Below are 20,531 nucleotides of genomic sequence, written 5' to 3'. Positions count from 1 at the left end.
CTGCAACATGAGCGATATCGGATTACCTATAGTTAAAGCCCCGAGTCCCGGTCAATGGTAAGCTGCACGAGATTAGCTGAAGTTTGCTTGTCCTCATGTTAACACGCTAAATCAACAGTGGGGAATGAACGGTGCGGATACAAACGGAGTAAAATTAACTGTAAAATAGGGAGAGTGTCTAATTTTCACCAATTTGTATCGAAATTTGTTTGAACTAAAATTGTGTTCGACACGACAAATCGATACATTGATTTTATACCATTCCTAGCGTCACTTCTCAGCACTATGTAGGTTAGGGCCGTTTGTTATCTCATCATTAGTAAAGAGTCAGGTAGGAGTCAGCCTCGTCAAACGATTGCGTTTCGTTCGATCTATCAATAATCACTACAGTATTCTGAAATATGCACACAACCCTATAAACCTCCAGTCAACTCATGAACCTCATGGATGGTCGAAGCTGCGCACACTGTGTATAGGACAACAGTCTCGCACAAATCGTGACGTCATTTTTCCGTGGGAGAATAAAACAATGGTAAACGCATTCCAGTCCATTCTATCTCTATAAATTAGTTACATGAAAGTATCTGACTTCAGCATGGGTCGAAACTTGTGACGCTATTGATCGACTTGGATGATTTTACTATGATACTCCATTAGAAAAAAAAACTACTTAATAGAAGAAAAAAACTTGTCGATTTTGATTTAAAGCTAAACACCAACGCGGATCACCGGAACAGGCAAATCCGGAACTCAATATATATTAAGGAAGCAGAATAGCAAGAGTACTTGTGTGAGAGTCCGTGGCCTAGTGAGTATATACGAGGACTACACGCGTTCCTGATCAGTCGGAAACTTACCTTATCAACGCTGAACAAGCAAAGGAACGTGTCTCTAGGAAACCTACGTTTTAATTTTCCTAGAAATACCTTACAACGGTAAGTTGATTTAGCTTATCTCATAGCTTTTCTAGGTGTTCGGTTAGTATTCAGAGGATACAAGTTTGTGTCGTGAACATCGTAAAGGTATAACACGCTTGGCTTTTTAGACTAGATTTTATGAAACATGTACGCTGCGGTTTGACAGATATCTGTTTTTGCTTTTGATATCGTTTTACCTAGTGAACTTATAGAATCAGTTTGTTATCTATGAATAACCACGAAGTCCGATACGGTATGTTTTTACCTGGAGTACTGCATACCTGGACATTCGATAGAATTATCGGCAGATTTGTTGTCGGTAGAATTGTAGTTAAACCTAGAGTGTGAATATGTGATTACAATAGACAGCTGATAGGTATTACTTTTGTCGCGGATTAGCACAGCCGTATCAAGGTAACGTAAGTCGGGCGTCTAGTTACATACACTTTACAGTATTTCATGTAGAAAATTATGCATTTTGTTTATTTCTGTGGAAAACATCATCGTTTGTATAGTGTGTTTAAGGTATTATCTAAGCTTTCAAAAGGCTCATTTTTTCTATTACATCTAGAATTCTAAAACCCCGATCTTATTTCGACTTATGTGAGATGCGTTACTGAACTGTCAACATATACGGCTTCTTATCATTGTGCGCGGTGTTCATTCTACCTACGTTTCGGAAGGACATAGACTTATTTTTATGGCTTCTTTTGGTAAAAATGGAGAGAAAAAAATAGATAACAGGTGTATTATTTGTAAATACGTATATGATGTCCACGGCTTGCCAATCTGTTAACACGATCTAATACATACAACTTGTACAGTGGCTGTATCAGAGCAAACATTGCCGGCCCTTGTATGACTTTTTTTTTGTATATATAAAGCCCTTTTTATCGGACACATATTCACTGTATTGATCTACTGGGTAAATGAACTATTTCAAACCGGTGTAGAATAAGAATACCGTTCTATGACATACCATATACATCGTAACTTGTTCAAACAAACACGATGTTTAAATGCTGTGTGGGAGAAATACATTTGTATCAAACTAGAAAGTATTTGTTCAGGTTTTACCGGTCCACCAATCAATGTAGTCATATAGGCAAACATGATATTACTGATTGCTGTAAAACAGGTAGAAAATGAAAAGACAAAGCTAATTTTAGACGTACATGCGACGGTAAATATATGTATATCACAAAATACTGAAGACTAAATTTCGCCATTGATTTCGCCCATCTAAAGGCTCTTCGTGCGATTTGAATAACCAACTAGCCAATATTGTAGTTTTGTGTCCCCTACGCAGATGGCACAGCTGACAGCTTTGATTGTGCACATTAGCCGCTGGGACAGGAATCAGATGGCCAATTCTTTCCTTTTCGAAATCTATATGGACATGAAGGTAGAGATACTGTCAGGAATGTCACTATTAACATATGCACAAAATTGATGATGCGTTAAAGTAGTCCGTTGTCTCCTTTCATTCTGTCGGGAATTACAAAACACTTTCAAAATTACGATTGCAAAAAGGATGATATGATATATGCTTTGAAGGAGATGATATCTAACTAACGCGTCAGGATTTATTGGAATAAATAAAATCTGCAAGATTTACCAAGAAGAGGTATTCTATAACCGCTTTATAATATATATAGAATTTGATTTACCTTGCATTTTATAGTAATAGCACACACTAAGACAATTCCAATCCGAAGATAGTTTTATGTAAAACGTGATGTCATAATTCAAGTGTGACGTGACAGAATATAGCGATACCACACCACGTGATGCTATTTTACAGGTCGAAGTCATGAAAAGGTAGCGTTTCAGCTACAATTGTAAAACGTATGTAACATATTGCTGTAACGTAAAATCTGATGATGCAAACATTGATACAACGCAACTACGCGTTCTCATTTATGTTCACCAGAATCAGGATTTTCATTCTATTCCTTAACCATTTTGGAACTTCAACCTAGACACAATTATGAATATCTAAATCTAATTTTTGTATACTCAATTATAATTAAAATGTATGACAAAATGTGTAATATTAGCCCATAGTTGAAAACGAAAAAAAACGTACCTCTCAATCCAAATATCAAAATAAAAAAAAGTAAATGTGAATGGGTTTTTTAAATGCTATTTTCATGTAACATGTGATATAGCATTGATTCTATTAAAATACAAATCTTGATGTGACGAATGGGGAACTCATATTAATGATTACTTGGTTTTTTTGTTAGTTTTCAATTTTATTATACCGTTTGTATAAAGATTTAATGTATCTTTTCTTGTGTTGGTTTCCATTCGGTCCTGTATGGTTCGGAGTTTACGGTGTCCTTTTTTATGTCAGTGTCAATTCGGTTCCTGCAGCTTTCGGGGTTTTAGGTGTCCTTTTTTATGTCAGTGTCAATTCGGTCCCTGCAGCTTTCGGGGGTTCAGGTGTCTTTTTCTTATGTCAGTGTCCATTCGGTCCCTGTATCTTTCGGAGTTTACGGTGTCGTTTTCTTATGTCAGTGCCCATTCGGTTCATGTCCGTTTAGGGGTTTACCTTGTCTATATAATTATGTTAGTTTCAATTCGGTCCCTGTATATTTCGGGGTTTACGGTGTCGTTTTGTGTATATTGGTGTCTCTTTAATACCTGTTTTTTCGGGTTTTGGGGATGTTTCTTTTTGTAATGGCGTCCATTCAGTTTTCCTCTCGTGTCTTTTTCTGATCACGTTTGACTTCCAACACTGTGTTTGCATGATTAGCCTACTTCAAAGGCAAAATGTGAACACTGTTTCTCCTGTACTGTCGTCCTTTGCCAGTCGAAGATACACGCTGTATATACATCGTAAGGGTAAAATATTGACATGTATTTCAGAGAACATTTTCGATCGTACTTCTTATTTCTTGAAGACAATACGAGTGATTACGGCTCGATGGAAACGGATTATATGTGTAAATGAACATAAAAAAGAAATCCCCTGCGGATTTAAGACTCGTTAATCCTGGGCAACGCTACGAGCTATTTACGAAGACCATTTGATTCGACAACGCGTCTTCCTTTATTCCGAATCACGTAGATGTACAGACACTTATGAAATGTTACATTATATATAGCCATTACAGTAAAATGTCTTATATGTGGCTTCATCGAGTCAGGTTACACTGGAAGACAAGAAATTCGATTTTATAAAGAAATTGCATATTTGTGATTTAGTCAGGTTAGGTGCAGTATGAATCATAACAGATTAGACTATTCTAACAGGTAGGAACGGATATAGGGCATGCACAAAGGTATGTCGCGCTGGTATTGGTACGTTGCGCTGGTATTAGAACGGATATATGGCATGCACAATGGTAAGTCGCGCTGGTATCAGAAAGGATATATTGCATGCACAAAGGTACGTAGCTATGGTATTAGAACGGATATATGGCATGCGCAAAGGTACGTCGCGCTGGTATTGGAACGTTGCGCTGGTATTCGAACGGATATATGGCATGCACAATGGTACGTCGCGCTGGTATTAGAACGGATATATGGCATGCACAAAGGTAAGTCGCGCTGGTATCAGAACGGATATATTGCATGCACAAAGGTATGTCGCGCTGGTATTAGAACGGATATATGGCATGCACAAAGGTATGTCGCGCTGGTATTATAACGGATATTTAGTACATGTTTCTTATATTTATCACGTCGATATAGCATGTCCAAAATTATAATACAGATACATATCCGGTAAAATCCTTCTATTTAAGAAAATAATTTTGTAGAAAAATAGGCATAATCGTGGGGTATAAAGCACGTTCAATGCTAGCTCGTAAAACTGAAAATGTGTGAAGCCAAATACTATAGTCTAGTTTTATATTACATGTATCTTTTACATGTAAAACAGGAGGTTATAAGTCTTATAAAGGAGGAAGGAATGTTTAAAAATGGCACGTCTTAATAGTAGTGTAGGATAACAAGGAAGGTATTTATCTTTCATTTTACTTCCAGTATACATTTGTATATATATTTTCGTTATTCAAGCAAGGAAATATGGGATCACACAGTGTCTGCAACATGTGTTGTAAGTTATTGTTGATAATAGTCAATATATATATATATAAATGATGATGATAAGACGTACAACTCAGAGTAGATACAATATAAGTATTACATGTACTTGTACTTGAAAAATAACATTTTCACGCTTGGGAAATTTTCGCTAATTTTAAGCTTTCTACTGTATATAATTGGTAGTTTTCGCGGGTGATTTAATTTGGCTGTTTTCGAGATCACCAGAGATAACAGGAAATTAAATACCCAGTGAATATCAATACTATGAAATAAACAGCGATGAAAGAAAAAACCTCTTTACACTTTTACTGCCACTTAATAGAAATTAAACATTAATTTAATATCTTATTTCATTTTATTTTGGTGTAAAACCTGTAAGGAGGTCATGCCCATCACGCAAATACAAAAGTAATCTTCTAAGAGTAATATTTCTACTGGACAGTGTTACGCGATATTTAATCCCCGGGAACAAAATTTGATGGGGACATCCGCGAAATGTTTTTCCATCGAAATCATATATGTATACAGTATGTCAGCGGGAATAAATGAAACATAAACTCACATACTGGCACACTATGCAGCATGCACTTAGAGAAAAAGCTCCTTATAGTGAATAATAAGATCTGAAAAAACGTTTAAATGTACCCAGGCGAAATATGACTATTTATATATTATACTTATCGCACCTCGGACAAAAATGTCCAAAAACCATTGGTTTAGAGCTGTCAAGTGGTGACCCTCTAATTTTCTATAGAGGGTCAATAGGATTCCATTATAGGGCAATATGGCCGCCCATTGCTCACCGCTTTAAAACTAAAACAACAGATGCGGGTACCTGAATATTCTAAAATAATAGAATGTTATGTTTTTGTTATATAATTTATTTTATTTTCATTTATCAAAGTTGATTAAATTTGTTAAATATTCATATATTGTTTTGTTATGCATTACATCATTTTCGTTTTAAGCAAAAAGGGTCCTCGATGCGATAAGTTCGTTATATAGTCAGTTACTGACCCTCTACAGAACCATAGTAACTCACTATATAACTAATAGTGTCATAATAAATGTAAACTGATTGCAACAGAAACAAAAATAAGGGAACTTCATTGGAAATGTGTACATAAAATAATTTATACTGAATATAAACTCCATGTTATGAATCGATCCAACGGTATATGTCATATGTGTAATATTGAATTAGAAACATTGAGCCACCTATTTTTGCATTGTAACTTTGTTACTCAAGTGGTAGAACTCATACAAAATAATGTTATAAATAAAATACCTGGACTATTGATTACTTTGAACAAAGAAATAATATTGCTAGGAGAATGTTCAGATACAAACACAGCAATAACAAACACTGTTGTCTATACAATGAAATGGGTTATCTGGAAAACAAGAAATATAATAAAATATCAAAACANGTTTTTGTTTAATAGATTATACCCTGACTATTATCAACACATACTCTAGAACTATAACGCTAACATGGCACTTTAATTCGCTGAATTGGATGATGTTATACCATACGAAGCATTTCATATACTAATATTTACCATATAATAACGTTTGTGCGAATCGAAGTCTGTTCACCATCGTGACTCTAACCGGAAATCAGACACTGGATTATAATACAATTTTAATTAGAATAGAGTACGGACAAGAATATCCGTAAGTTTATTTTTTATATCAGAATATGAATCTTTACTTATTTGTTAATATATAATGTAAGACGAATACTGACACTTGATAGAATATTTTGAACAGTATATACATTATTTAAAGGCGATTCTAGACGCTCATGTACATTGTATGGATATTTATATATATGTTTATGTCATAAAATTTTGAAAAATATAATAAAAAAAATTAAAAAAAATAGTGTCATAACTCAGCTTAAAGTATCTCCGATGGTGTGGTTACCATAACAGGAATGGATGGTAGTAGACTGGTGCTTCCTTCACTAATAGTAATACTTACCTGCACCAAGCATGCACGGCTACATGTAACCAATCAACTTAACGGAGACAAATGCTTCACAGAAATCTTACAGAAATGTCGGTACAAACAAAACCTTTATAAAATAACAAGTAAAAGATATAAGGTACTTTATTAATGACACAAAAAGTCCCTCAGATAGGTAGCTGAGAACTCACAATGCTAGCATACCTGTAACACATTCACAACCTTTTTCTTAATAAAACCAGAGCCAAGTCTGAACAGTGCAGTCTACTATAACTTCCTTGGCTACACACACTCATCTTAAGTCAGAAAATAAGGATACCGAAGTCCTATGACAGCAGTACTTCTCTCTCACCAATATTTACCCATGCTTAAAAAATAAGTACATTTAAACTACTCAAGTAGGACTGTAAAGTTTCAAGGAACATATTAAAAGGGTGTATCTCCTAACATGTGGTTAGCTGATCCATTGTTTAATAGCTTAAGTGAAATAAGAGAATGTATATCGTTAAAAGAATTAACCCAGCTCGTTGTAAACGGAATAATTTATGCCGTCTTTTTCAACTGCTCTTTTCTACTAACGGCAATCTTTATACTTTTAAAATTGTTATCGTTAAAGATATCACACTATGTTAATATTACACTCGCTGTGAAGGCGTTTCGCTCGAGCGATTTGGTTAAATATGCCGCCAAATGGCCGTATATTGTACCACGACTCATAGAATATACTGCAGGTCATAGATGTAATGATGTTTTTGGTCATTTCTCTGCACTGGCCACTTGATGTTCTGGCGTAAAGTATCGATCTCTCGTTGTACCACTTAGCAAATTCGTGTGCCTGAAATATCGTTCTGTAGTTTTGTAGTTTGCTGTGATATAGATCCACATTATAAATGCATTACGCTTGTACAAAGACACCTCAACAGTGTTCATCCTGACCTTTGCATCTGTATAAATCATTTATTAATTGTTTGAGAACAAAATGTCCTCAGAGTAATAGTGTTGTGTGATTCATGATCAATTGATGGATGCTGCGCGGGAGCAGTGCCCTAAGGTAAATACTCACAGTATCGTAGATCAAAACTTCGATTATCGAATTTACTTATTCTACAGAGCAGTCGGCGTCACCCTGTGTTTTAAAGCAGGACTTTTCTATGCTCTTGTTTGTTGCAACATGGCATCCTGCTCTTGTAATTATATTAATTTTATAAAATAAACACAACTCTTAAATAACAAGATATTCCTTCTTCATCTTTTGTCTCACTTATATATGCAGAACGGGATATTAAATACCGAACTCAATTTATATAAGATACGATACACAAGTTAAACTAGTATCACAAGAAGCACAGGAAACGATTGTATTTCCGGTATATGTAATGTTTACGCCTAGATCTTCGACTTTCAGTAGGTTTTTTTCATATCTTTCATATCTCTCTTTCTTTCCTCGTTTTATATGTTTTCTTTATATAACACAACACATTACATTTGAGAAAGGAAGACAGTATGATATTTTCTACTAATCCCTCTACATTCCTTTTGTAGCCATAACCTATTTATACTCGTAATAAACTTCACGCCAACGAGATACATTTAAACAGCAGTTTATAATTATAACATTGATAGAGTTAATAGTAAATTAAACGTTTCTATTTGGGCCTAAATATATTTGTAGTTGTAGGTGTATTATTTGTCGTGCAGGTAATCGATCTAGTGGCAGTGTCCCTAATCGCCAATAAATGGAAATAGTAAATAATAAGCATATTGTTGTTGATTTCCGATACCGGTTCGTTTGAAAGCTATGTATAATACAAATCCATTTTGAATTAAACAATATATATCGAATTTGGATAGGATAATAAGAACTAGTTGCTGCTCAATCAGAAAAGGGTACATTGTCATTGAAAACCTGTTCGTTTCATATTGGTCGATATTCCACGATCGAACACACATTGTTCGAAGTTATAAAATGTTCCGGTTGAAAAATCAGGACTCTAATGATTACTTTACGGTTTTCATCGCTTAATTATTAAACGTGTTTATGAATACAAGTGATCGATATTTAGTGCTATTATCAGATATGGTATTTAAACGAATGCATTTCAATCAACGTTTGTCTGATTTCCATATTAATGTGACTGATATGTGTACGGTTTATGGGCACGCCGATGTAATAGAGTACTTTACTAGACCTAGCTGTATTTCTTTCTACTTCTAACTATCATTTATTTCCTAGAGCCTTGTTTGGCAATACATCCCTTTTGGTTTTAATGTCGAACGTTCGACCAGGTGAGGAAAGTCATTGATTCTGTCCCTAGCCCAGGACATACCAAAGTTCTTAAAATGGTATATGTAGTTGTTATTCCCTGTAGTACTAAGCTTGTTCTGCAATAGTAAGTTTGTCCTGAAGCACCAAGGTTTCCCTGAAGTACTAAGGTTCACCTTGAGTGCTAAAATTGACTTTTATAAATAAGCGTGCCTCTGAGTAATAAGTCTGCCCTGGAGCACTGCACTTTTCCTGCAATACCAAACCTGAGATTGCATGTAATTCTAATTTTGTCTCTAAGTATTTCATTGTATACGACCTAGCGCCGTATACATTCTGAGGGGCTTTACTACACATATATAACCAATCACTTTCATACAATCAATTGATTAGTTTGCAGTAGCTGCTTTATCGGGCGCTGATTAAGGATAATGTGCCACCTTGCTAATACCTCCGTGTGGCTGAAGGCGATTTAACATGTTCTTTCTGCGGTAGACCATGCTTCCTGTGGGATAATGTATGTATTTATATTTGTCCATGTAACTAAAATGCTACAGCTCAGACATGGTATATATGTACTCTACATTTTTTCGAAAGCTGTTGTCTCAATGGAAGGTACATGTAACAGTGCTAATCGCAAGACAAATCCTACCAAAAAGCCCGTGCTTAATGTACTATATGTACATATTACCTTATCCTAGGGGACCCATCTTGTCATAGAGTACTACTTGTAAGCTTCTTCTTTATTACCAGAAGAACAACACCAATGCTATTTTATCCTTGGACAGTATATACATTTGTTCTAAGTTCTGTAATAACATCTTAAGTTCTATCGATTCTGGGGCTACATATATTGACGTATGAGAGATTTGTACTCGAACTATAAGGATAAAAAAGAAAGAATCTGTTGCAAATGTACCTTTCTCATAATGCCCAAAACACGGCCCTACAGACAACGGGGGTTTATTGTAGAATCTTCTACGTGTACATTGTTTCAACATTCTTTTCCACTCTTTATGCCTAGTAGTACACGTGGAATAAATATACCCTAAGAGATAAGTATTCACGTAGTACCATCTAAAGGTAAGTCTACAGAAACGACAGAAAAAAAACAAGTCTCCATGGCTGTCGAAAAGAGCTTCTTCTCAAACTGTTTAACAAATCCACATTGTATATTATCATTTTCAGTACAAAAATTAAAATCAGGTCTAACAGATATAACATACATTCATTTGTGTTTAAACCTAGCAAATACATACAAAAGAAAACGTTGTAGATAAAATCTTGACGTATGTGTCACTGCTGTTTCGACAAAATCAGGGTATTGAATTATCTGCAATACTAATGATTTGGCCGACATTACTTCTGTTGAATTTAGTAGGGGAATGTGGCAAGAGACTGTCGAAATTACAATAAAAAGTAACTTGTACGACCTTCTGTCCCGTCTATAGCTGCTTTTATGAAACCAAATTTACATCAATTTAAAAGTAGCAAGATTAGATGATGGTCGGGTAGCGCAGAGGATAACGCCTCTGTCCTTTACCAAGACTTCCAGGGTTCGATTCCGAAATCAGATACGGAAAAGATATGAAGTCAGCTTCCGATCACATAGGTTTTCTCCTGTTACTCCGGTTTCCTCCTAAATTAAGACTCCATGAACATTAACACCCAGAGCGAAAAGGTGATTAATACAAGTTAATATTGTTGTCAAATAAAGAAGGTTTATATTTGTTAACATTAACAAGCAAAAACCTTCCTTTGTACCCAACATTTGAAATAGAAAAACAAAAATGAAAAACAAAAAACAAAAACATAGTTCTCTTTTATACAGGTGCGTTATTGATACACAGCTTAAATTGAACAGTTAGTGTTGCCTACCTAGAAAACACTGTGACATTCATTTGGATTGTCATATTTCTCGTGACTTTACTTCTAGACACTTTTTCAGTCTGCATGTGTACATAAATGATCACAGAACTTGCAAACTCTATGAAGTTTACTTATGACACTTCGTTAATGGACACCTAACCAAAAAATATTAAATGCACATCTCTAATTACATCAGAACGCGGTTACAGAATGGTTAAGTCCGTCACTAGCCTTCGCAGGTTCGAGGACCACGTGGTGCGGTCGCCAGGTGCAGGTCTGTGTTTTTTTCCTCTTGTACTCCGGTTTCCGTCCATCATCAGAACATGGCACGACCTCAAATGACCATTAATAGGCCGTATGGACAAATTCAACCAGGTATAACGACAGTTGGACTGTTTACTGCCAAACACAATGACAGCTACATTTGACCTACAGAATGGCATTATGAGTTCTTCACTACAAAACTCTGCGCTAATAACCTACATTATTTCATAAACGGTAATGTCACTACCAAACACTATGACAGTTATACGAATATCGACGCTCACAAATTTTCGCAAACGAAACACAAACGCTTCACTTGTGATGAGCTGATACCAATACCAGCTTACCAAAGAGGTGATATGTCCGTGTATTAGAATTCAAAAAAGACGTGTTCCTTGAATATTGACGTCACAGTGGATCCCAATGCCCTTCGGCATCAAAACCCACAATCACGCACATGTAAAACATTAATTATTTACTAATCAGCATTGTACCTTTAGCAGTTCCGAGGCTTGGGATCAATGATATTTACCTTTATATTTGTACAAAGTTCCATTTCTATTAAACATCCTCTGGTAATGGCTTTGTCCGTTCGATCAATCATGGGTTGATCTGCAGACACTTATGAAATATACATCAACCGTAAGTGAAATATTGCGTAGGTCGGCTACAAAATTGTATGTCTCAAAGAAATGGGGTGATAATGACGCTAGCTGACAATCCCTAGGGCCAATAAACAATACATTACATAGGTTTTACATGTATTTAACTGCAAAAGTTAAGTTTTGAATTAAAAGCATATGGACTTACATAATTATGTACAAAAACTGAATTAAAGGTATAGGAACTTATATATAACCATATGTACTAAAACTGAATGAAAAGCAGAAGGACCTACATGTATTTGTTTTTTGTGAGGTTATTAAGATAATAGTTAAGTTTGAGTTTTTGGTACATATTCAAAGATCAATAGCAGACACCCGACCACAGTCCGGAGCATTAATTTGTAAGGAGACAGTTTTACCTTACATAGTTACAATCTATTCAGTGAAAATATAGATAGAATAAAACGTGCTTCACATGGCGTGAAATCCCCGGAGGTCGGGATGATAGTGTCCTGCATAGCGTGAAGCCCCTGGGAGGCGGAACAATAGTCCCGGAACAAATCACATTCTAAACCTCTCACCTGCCAGGGAGGCTCAGTGCGGTCGCTATAAAATTCATACAGAATTGATGGGAATTTTATGATCCGAATCATCGGACTTCTAAAGCCCGTGTATTGTATTGCACGAAACACAATAACACGTTAAGGGTTCTGTATTTATGAAAAATTAATGGTTTAGACAGAGTCATATACAAGGTGTGTAGCTGACCCTCTACTCTATCTGGTATCAATACGTGGGGAGTTATTGTAGACACAAGTTAATACAATGTACATGATGGACATGGTATGTGCACTATTTAATTGATTAACAATCCTTTTCATTCACGACTAGAGATACATATCTGCTGTGTGTAAACATTTATATTGAGGATGGTCAGGTGGCGCAGTGGATAGCGCACTTGCCTTCCACCAAGGCGGCCGGGGTTCTACTCCCCGATCGGACGTGAAAAGGTATGGGGTCACCCTCCCAATCACGTAGGTTTTCTCTGGGTACTCCGGTTTCCTCCCACATTAAAACCCCCGCGCGCTAAAACATCCGGGCCAACAAAAATGATTGATATAAGTTGTAAAAACTTGTTTCATAATTGTGGTCAAATAAATAAAGTTTATTTTAATTTATGTTGATACATAAAACATTCATAGCCCTTGGTTAAAAATAAAATAAATCATACAAAGAGTTTCCATGTGTCATTTCGGAGGCAGAAATACCAATTACATAATAAACTCTAAATTGTACGGAACTTCCTGAAATGACATTTCTGAGATAAGGACGTCTGACATTCTGCTACCACTAGCCCTCCACCACTGGGTCGCGGGTTCGTGGCCAACTTCGAGCAATCGCAAGTTACAAAACAAAATGTACTGGCCGTAGGTCGGTTCCTTTTCTCCGGGAATTCTGGCTTTCCTCCACCACCAAAACCTGGAACGTCCTCAAATCACCATAGCTGTTAATAGGACGCAAAACATAAACAAAAACATGCATGCACAATAAAAAATGAAAAATAACTGTGATGTTTATTATGAGTTATGTTTCGGTTTAGTGACTCAGAGAAAAATATCGATTTTAAGATATTGAATTTAACGAATCTTGACACTAGCATTAATCGAATTCGAGAGCGATTAAATCACTATTGATTAAAATGTCACAATTGAGTAGCATCCTCCTGGAGACGAACAATTAAATACAAAATACACCAGATCTTATCTCTCACTTATTTCGCCTTTTAGTACCAATTAAACAACTATAGCAAAAGAGAATGCCGTGAATATTTAAAGCAAAGGATGTTTGTCTTTGAAGTATAATAAAATAAACTATCAGTTCTTGTTTTTCCCTGTTCGAAAAGTTACTTTTTTAAACTTCTAAAATATGGCACTACAAATTAACATTTATTTAAGTTTTTTTATATATTGTTTAACGTCCTATCAACAGCTAGGGTCATTTAAGGACGTGCCTCCTCGTGTGTAATGTATGCGTGCATGGGTGTATATTGCTAGAGGCAGGGTATGCTGGTTTAATTGCCTCCTTGTGATAGCGCGGATCAGATGCCGACTTTATAGTGCTTTCTCACTGAAATACTTTGCCGAAGACACCCAGCACAATATTCCGTCCGGTCACATTATAGTGACAACGGGTGAACCAGTTGTTGCCATTACCGCAAATCCTGAACGTTAAGCAGGGAATAACAATTACCATTTTGAGGACTTTGGTATGTCCCAGCCTGGGGACGGACCCCATTGCTTTCCTCACCTGGAGGAACGTTCAACATTAAAGCCAGAGGTAAGGTATTGCAAAGCACGGCGCTAGGAAAGAAAAGGTAGATAGAAGTAGAAAGAAATACAAAAATCTCAAAAATTGCAATGGGTGCAGCAGATTTATTTTGGTCGTTTTTCCCCAAGTAGAGGACAAAAAAGCAAATCCCCAATTTTGCATGGGGTTCCCTCATCAGTCGCCATTAACGAGAATCCAGTTAACAACAGCTGTAATCGTTTCGCGGTCCATGACCTACAGGGGTGATTATTTCAAGGAATAATGACGAACCTTTATTTCATCAAATTATATTAGATATCCTGATTATTGTTTAAGATATTTTATAAATTATATAAAATATGTAACATACAAAAGAGATGTCCTATATATATGATATATCATTTATAGTATGGTATCTCATAGCGTATACGAAAATTCTTAAATACTATATGAACTGTTTCATATAGACATTCTATTTCTTATGCATTGAATAAGTTATATTATATTTATTTTTTCGCATATACTAAATAAGATACCGTATATGCTTTGCAGGGTCTCTAATTTAGTTTTATGAAATTTGGGATCGACATTGCTCCGTTAGCTGGTCTGCCATGCTTAATTGACCCGTGTACGTTAATTCACCGAGGTCATAATCACCTGTAACATTTATGAATTTAATGGATCGTTATTTGAAGCTTTTTAATGGTCAAACTGCAGAAATCCTAGGTCAAATTTGGGATGTATTTATAGGGAGTTAGATTAAAGAAGGATCGAGGACATAGGAGAAAAAAACTCCTGATCTCGGTTATTCCAGTAGCCCATACATCTGTAAGATTTCTTTTTGGCAGAGAATACTGTATTTACGTGAAAGTAATTATTCTGTACTGAATTTCTCTCTATTTTCTGTTTTCATGTCTTCGACCACAATTCTACATGTGGGCGGAGCTATTCAAATTGTCTGCGAAGGAGATTGTTTGACGTCATCAACAAATGTGGGCGGAATAACGGCTTATGCAAATTTCAGGCTGTCATTTTTATTAAACCAATCGTACGTTAATCTGTTTTAAATATGAAATTTGAATCCTCTGATTAGATTTTGATCATGATAATTCAATCTGACAACGTACGATTTAGCCTGGCACCATATAATTAAGGTTGACGGGGTATGATTAAGCATGACAATGTATGATTTAGCTTGAATTTGTTCATAGGTCCGAACAATTCATAGATGATAAGAATTGACAAAATATAATATTATGCATATTTTGTTGTTCATTTAAAATCCAAAGCATACAGTAAGATACAGTTATGCATTTTAAAACACTTTTATATCTACGCGGGGTTTCCATGAAGACTTTAGTTATAGCCAAGAGACCGTTTCACAAGTTATAGGAAGGAACGATAACTCCAGTATCCCGACCATTCTGGAATTATGACACGCCCCAGTTCTCACTCGGACGGCTATTACATGACCTTGCTGGGTACTCACTTATCAAGCAGGTATCAAAGCGATATGTTCCCGTATATCCAATATCAAACTAGCAATGACCGATAAACACACGGAGTGTTTGTATGGGATGTCAATCAATAGATATCAATTTTGATAAAAACAACTGTAAAAACAGGTAATGACCACATATCCCATTGCCTCAGGGTGAATGGAGTCCGCGAGATCTATTCAAGGAATCACGCCACTTCATATCCGGTATAGAGAAGAATTACTTCCGGTGCTCATAAATGGTTTATAGAATTTTACCAGCGCGACTTTTTCTCTATTTTTATCTGGGGTTGGACAACGTTTTACATATACTCAATGGTAATGACACGAAAGTCTAACTTTCTTGTATCGTACAGGTTTACTCTACTTTATTGAAAATAATTGATCCACCTGACGGTCTCGTAGGTGAAAACCTGTCAGGCAATACACTATACCAACATATACACAGGGTTTCTAACGACAGACTTTGTGACTTTGTACTTTGCTCTTATTATTTTTAAAATAAATTACTACATGACGCAGCCGTTGTCTACCTGTCTAAGAGTCATTCAAGTCTTGTGTTTAATCTGTTCAATTTGATAGATCGATTGTCACACGTCACGTGTTTTATTTAGATGTTAAAACTAAGCAAATGGCGATCCCTTGTCCCGATAATGGGATGATACACTGTGTGATCCCAGGCACATGTAAATTTGTTTCACTGATAAGCTTTATTTGGATCCAAACTAAGGTTTTCAGAGTAAATTACATGTTTTAGGGCTTTAAATGACCTTTCGGTAAAAATGTCACATCATTCTGAGTTGCAATTTTACCAAAAGTTGACATTTACTCCGCAGAAAATGTTATTTCCTTTGTTTTCACTTGGATCGATGCATAAATTACAATACCACGTCATTTGTTACCACACAATTAACTGTATCCTTGCAACAGTTTCACGAACAGGAACGTTCCTGGAAAATTTTCCTTCAAGCCCGAATTTAAGGAATTCCCTAATAAACGTTCATAAACATGGCCAGGGATACTAATTTTTGTTGATTCAAAAATATTACCCTCGCAATCATGAAAGCTGCTTTATAGACTACGTTATACAATGTTAACAGTATTGCAAGCTCGTCATAGTGGTGTATAGTAACGTACTTGTAGTACTCTAATGTATCCAACAGTTACATTCGGACCATCACTTTTCTTCCTTTTACTTAGTACCAACGCCATTCAAAACATCACTTTTCGCCTTTTTACCTAATACCAACGTCATTACAAGCTGTTCTACTCGGTTTAGGATTCCGACTGTAAGTTCGATGAGTTTCGATTCGAAATCGATCAGATACATAACCAATGTATGTCATAAATTGGCTTCGAACTCCAGGAGCATGGAACGGGCCTAAACCATGCCTGTGACCAATCCGCCTCACCTCGATCTCTGTTATGCGTAATTAGGAATGAGTGACAAAATCCACCTCATAATGGAGCATTCCGTTTCGCATCGGTCAGTGCTACCTATTAGCAATCCCAATCAAGTCTTAAATACAGCATACCATTGGTCGTTAGACATGCGTTCTCGTCAATATCGATAACTTATGCGCAGTATTGAAATTTTACGGCTTGTTAAGATCGCATAATACATGGTTAAGATTGATAATTTAATCCGTGTTCGTTAGTTTACAAAATGTGTGACCGCATAATTCTTCTTAAAGAAAAAGAAAATTAACTTCACCTGACAGAATGTACAAATAATGTGTCGACATACTTTTTGATTTGTTAATTTTAAATCCTATTTAGTTGGAATTGTTTCAATTTACTTGTCTACTTTGCGGTCACATGTATATAGCATTACTTTAAGGAGATGATGCGCATTTTGAGTTTTTCAACTTGTGTCTTATCCAATTTGTGGTTTTGCAGATTAAATATGTTTAAATCAAAATCGATAAACTGTTCTTAAAACTTTGACATTTCATTTGGTAAACTTGGTGACCTTCCCTGGTGACATCCTTTATGGAGTGTTATATCGTGGTGTGTGTAGATTGATGTCAGGTGATTGACCTGGGCCAAACTAACTATGTAACCGCAATATGACACACCGACAAATGATTATAATCGATTACGCAATGTTCGATAAACGAGATGATTAATTAACGGCGATATTTTTAAAACACAAACTAAAAGAAGTCTGCAGTCTTGTCTTGACATTTCTGTGAGTGTGGTATCAAGTGAACGTATTTTAAGACAATTCGTTTATTTTGCAAAACATCGCTTATTATTGATGTTTATATAATTGAATGTCGAAAATGTAATCAAGTGCACACTTGACGCGTTTTTCTTTGACTTTTATCAAATTACCGGAAATCCAATCAACCATGCTCTTATCTCGCATCTCGACAAAAAAAATCGAAAGCTATTGAAACCGGAAGCGTGTGATTGGTTGTAGTCGAGTGATGGATGTAAAGGAGACGTGACGGTGATTCCGGAAACTGTTAATTGAGACGGGAAACTTGTAGAGACCATCGTATCTTAGTTAGCCATCAATCAATCTGGCAATGTAACAGCGTAGTATGATGTAGGAGTTAACACAACAAAGACTCGCGACTGACACCCGGTCCGGTAGTGAGGTTGTTTAACGCGTTATACCATTGTTCTTAATTCATTTCTTTTTAGAAAGTGAGAACATTAGAATTAAAGTTAGAATTATCGGTGTCCATTACTCCACAACACAATGCCTGTTTATTACACTCTCTGAAACCCGGTTGATTTCTCGTGATGTGCAAAGTCTAAGAGGAGTGTTAGGTCGATAGGACAATATCTACATGTGCAGAATAATCAGGGCAAAAACTTTGGGAAATCAGTTGTATACAGAGTAAATAAAGCAGGGTTATATTGTATTATCTATTATTTCTGGGAGTATAATACCAGAATTGTCATGGGTAATGTACTATATTCTCTGGACAAACACTATACACGATATCAGCATCAAAATAGAAGATGGATTTGTTTAAAAGAGGTCATAATGTAGTATATTGACCTACGACTACAATGTATGTATGATACCTCTGTAGAAGAGGCCATGATGTGGTATATTGACCTAGGACTACAATGTATGTATGGTACCTCTGTAGAAGAGGCCACGATGTGGTATATTGACCTAGGACTACAATGTATGTATGCTACCTCTGTAGAAGAGGCCATAATGTGGTATATTGACCTAGGACTACAATGTATGTATGATACCTCTGTAGAAGAGGCCATAATGTGGTATATTGACCTAGGACTACAATTTATGTATGCTACCTCTGTAGAAGAGGTCATAATGTGGTATATTGACCTAGGACTACAATGTATGTATTGGACCTCTGTAAAAGAGGCCATAATGTGGTATACTGACCTAGGACTACAATGTATGTATGCTACCTCTGTTGAAGAGGCCATAATGTGGTATATTGATCTACGACTACAATGTATGTATGGTTCCTCTGTAAAAGAGGCCATAATGTGGTATACTGACCTAGGACTACAATGTATGTATGGTTCCTCTGTAGAAGAGGCCACGATGTGGTATATTGACCTAGGACAAAAATGTATGTATGGGACCTCTGTAGAAGAGGCCATACTGTGGTATACTGACAGAGGACTACAATGTATGTATGATACCTCTGTAGAAGAGGCCATAATGTGGTATATTGACCTACGACTACAATTTATGTATGGTACCTCTGTAGAAGAGGCTATAATGTAGTATATTGACCTAGGACTACAATTTATGTATGCTACCTCTGTAGAAGAGGCCATAATGTAGTATATTGACCTAGGACTACAATGTATGTATGATTCCTCTGTAGAAGAAAACTATAGCGTCGCGCCGTTATGGAAATACAATTGCATTTAAATGTTCACGTTCATTAACATTTATGTAAACATCTAATGGATATATCAAAAGTCAACATATTATGTATGAAAACAAAATTATTGTAGTTCGATGCTAGCGTTATAATACTGTCGTTTGAGATGTCGACAAGCATGTTATACACTATGAATGAAACGTCTTAAATACGGTTATAAATCTTAACACAACTGGTGCAATAAGCACTGTCTGTATTTGAAGTATTCAAGTGAGCATGTATCCGCTAGAACTGCCGTTATGAATCGATGCTGTTTCGGTCGGAACCCCAGGCTATACATTGTATACACGAGAGTGATATTTGGCGTCAAAATCTATCGGAACCCGATATCAAAATTATAGCGTCTTGATAAGAAAACTTGCCCGGTTTCCAAACCACATGTTGTACGTCTTTGTACCATGGGCGTGATCAGAATGCTTACAATGTACCGAGTACGTGTCAACGTTGTGTAACGGACGTGCTTATGAAATGTGACATACACATAACATGTCAAGTTCCACCATGCTTTCCATGTCAACATGCCGATGTTCATACACAGTCACTGTAAACGATGTGTTTAGAGCGAGATATTTGTTTTCGGTCCTTCGAGAGGATAACTTCTTCCAAATTTCAATATAGATATGTAATTGGAAACTTTTAAAACAACAAATGTTCGCAAATGTAACATATAATAATATCCAAAACACTCACGGAACTGGATTGAAATTTGCAATAATAAACATATCTGTGTGATATAAATTCTACATTTGTATGTTTTTGATTAAACACATTAGTGCGCGTTTTTGTTGCGTTGTCACTACCCCAGTACTTGTTTTGATGACGTGACATTCCTTACATCTGATCGAGGAGCAGAAGACGCTTACTCCTCTAAAACATCTGGTCATTTCA

General features: G+C 36.1%; 1 protein-coding gene across 1 annotated transcript in view; it reads left to right on the top strand.

The window, feature by feature from the left end:
• Positions 1–330: 330 nt before the first annotated feature.
• Positions 331–20,531, top strand: part of LOC110459124 — a 56,832-nt gene continuing 36,631 nt past the window's right edge. The window contains exon 1 of the mRNA XM_021511218.1: positions 331–935. The gene's annotated coding sequence lies outside the window, so the exon portion shown is untranslated. The remainder of the gene's footprint in view (positions 936–20,531) is intronic.

Source organism: Mizuhopecten yessoensis, unplaced genomic scaffold (assembly GCF_002113885.1).
Source record: "Mizuhopecten yessoensis strain PY_sf001 unplaced genomic scaffold, ASM211388v2 scaffold9969, whole genome shotgun sequence".
Lineage (NCBI taxonomy): Eukaryota > Metazoa > Mollusca > Bivalvia > Pectinida > Pectinidae > Mizuhopecten > Mizuhopecten yessoensis.
Note: the sequence above shows the minus strand (reverse complement) of the source record. Positions and strands in the feature narration are given on the sequence as shown.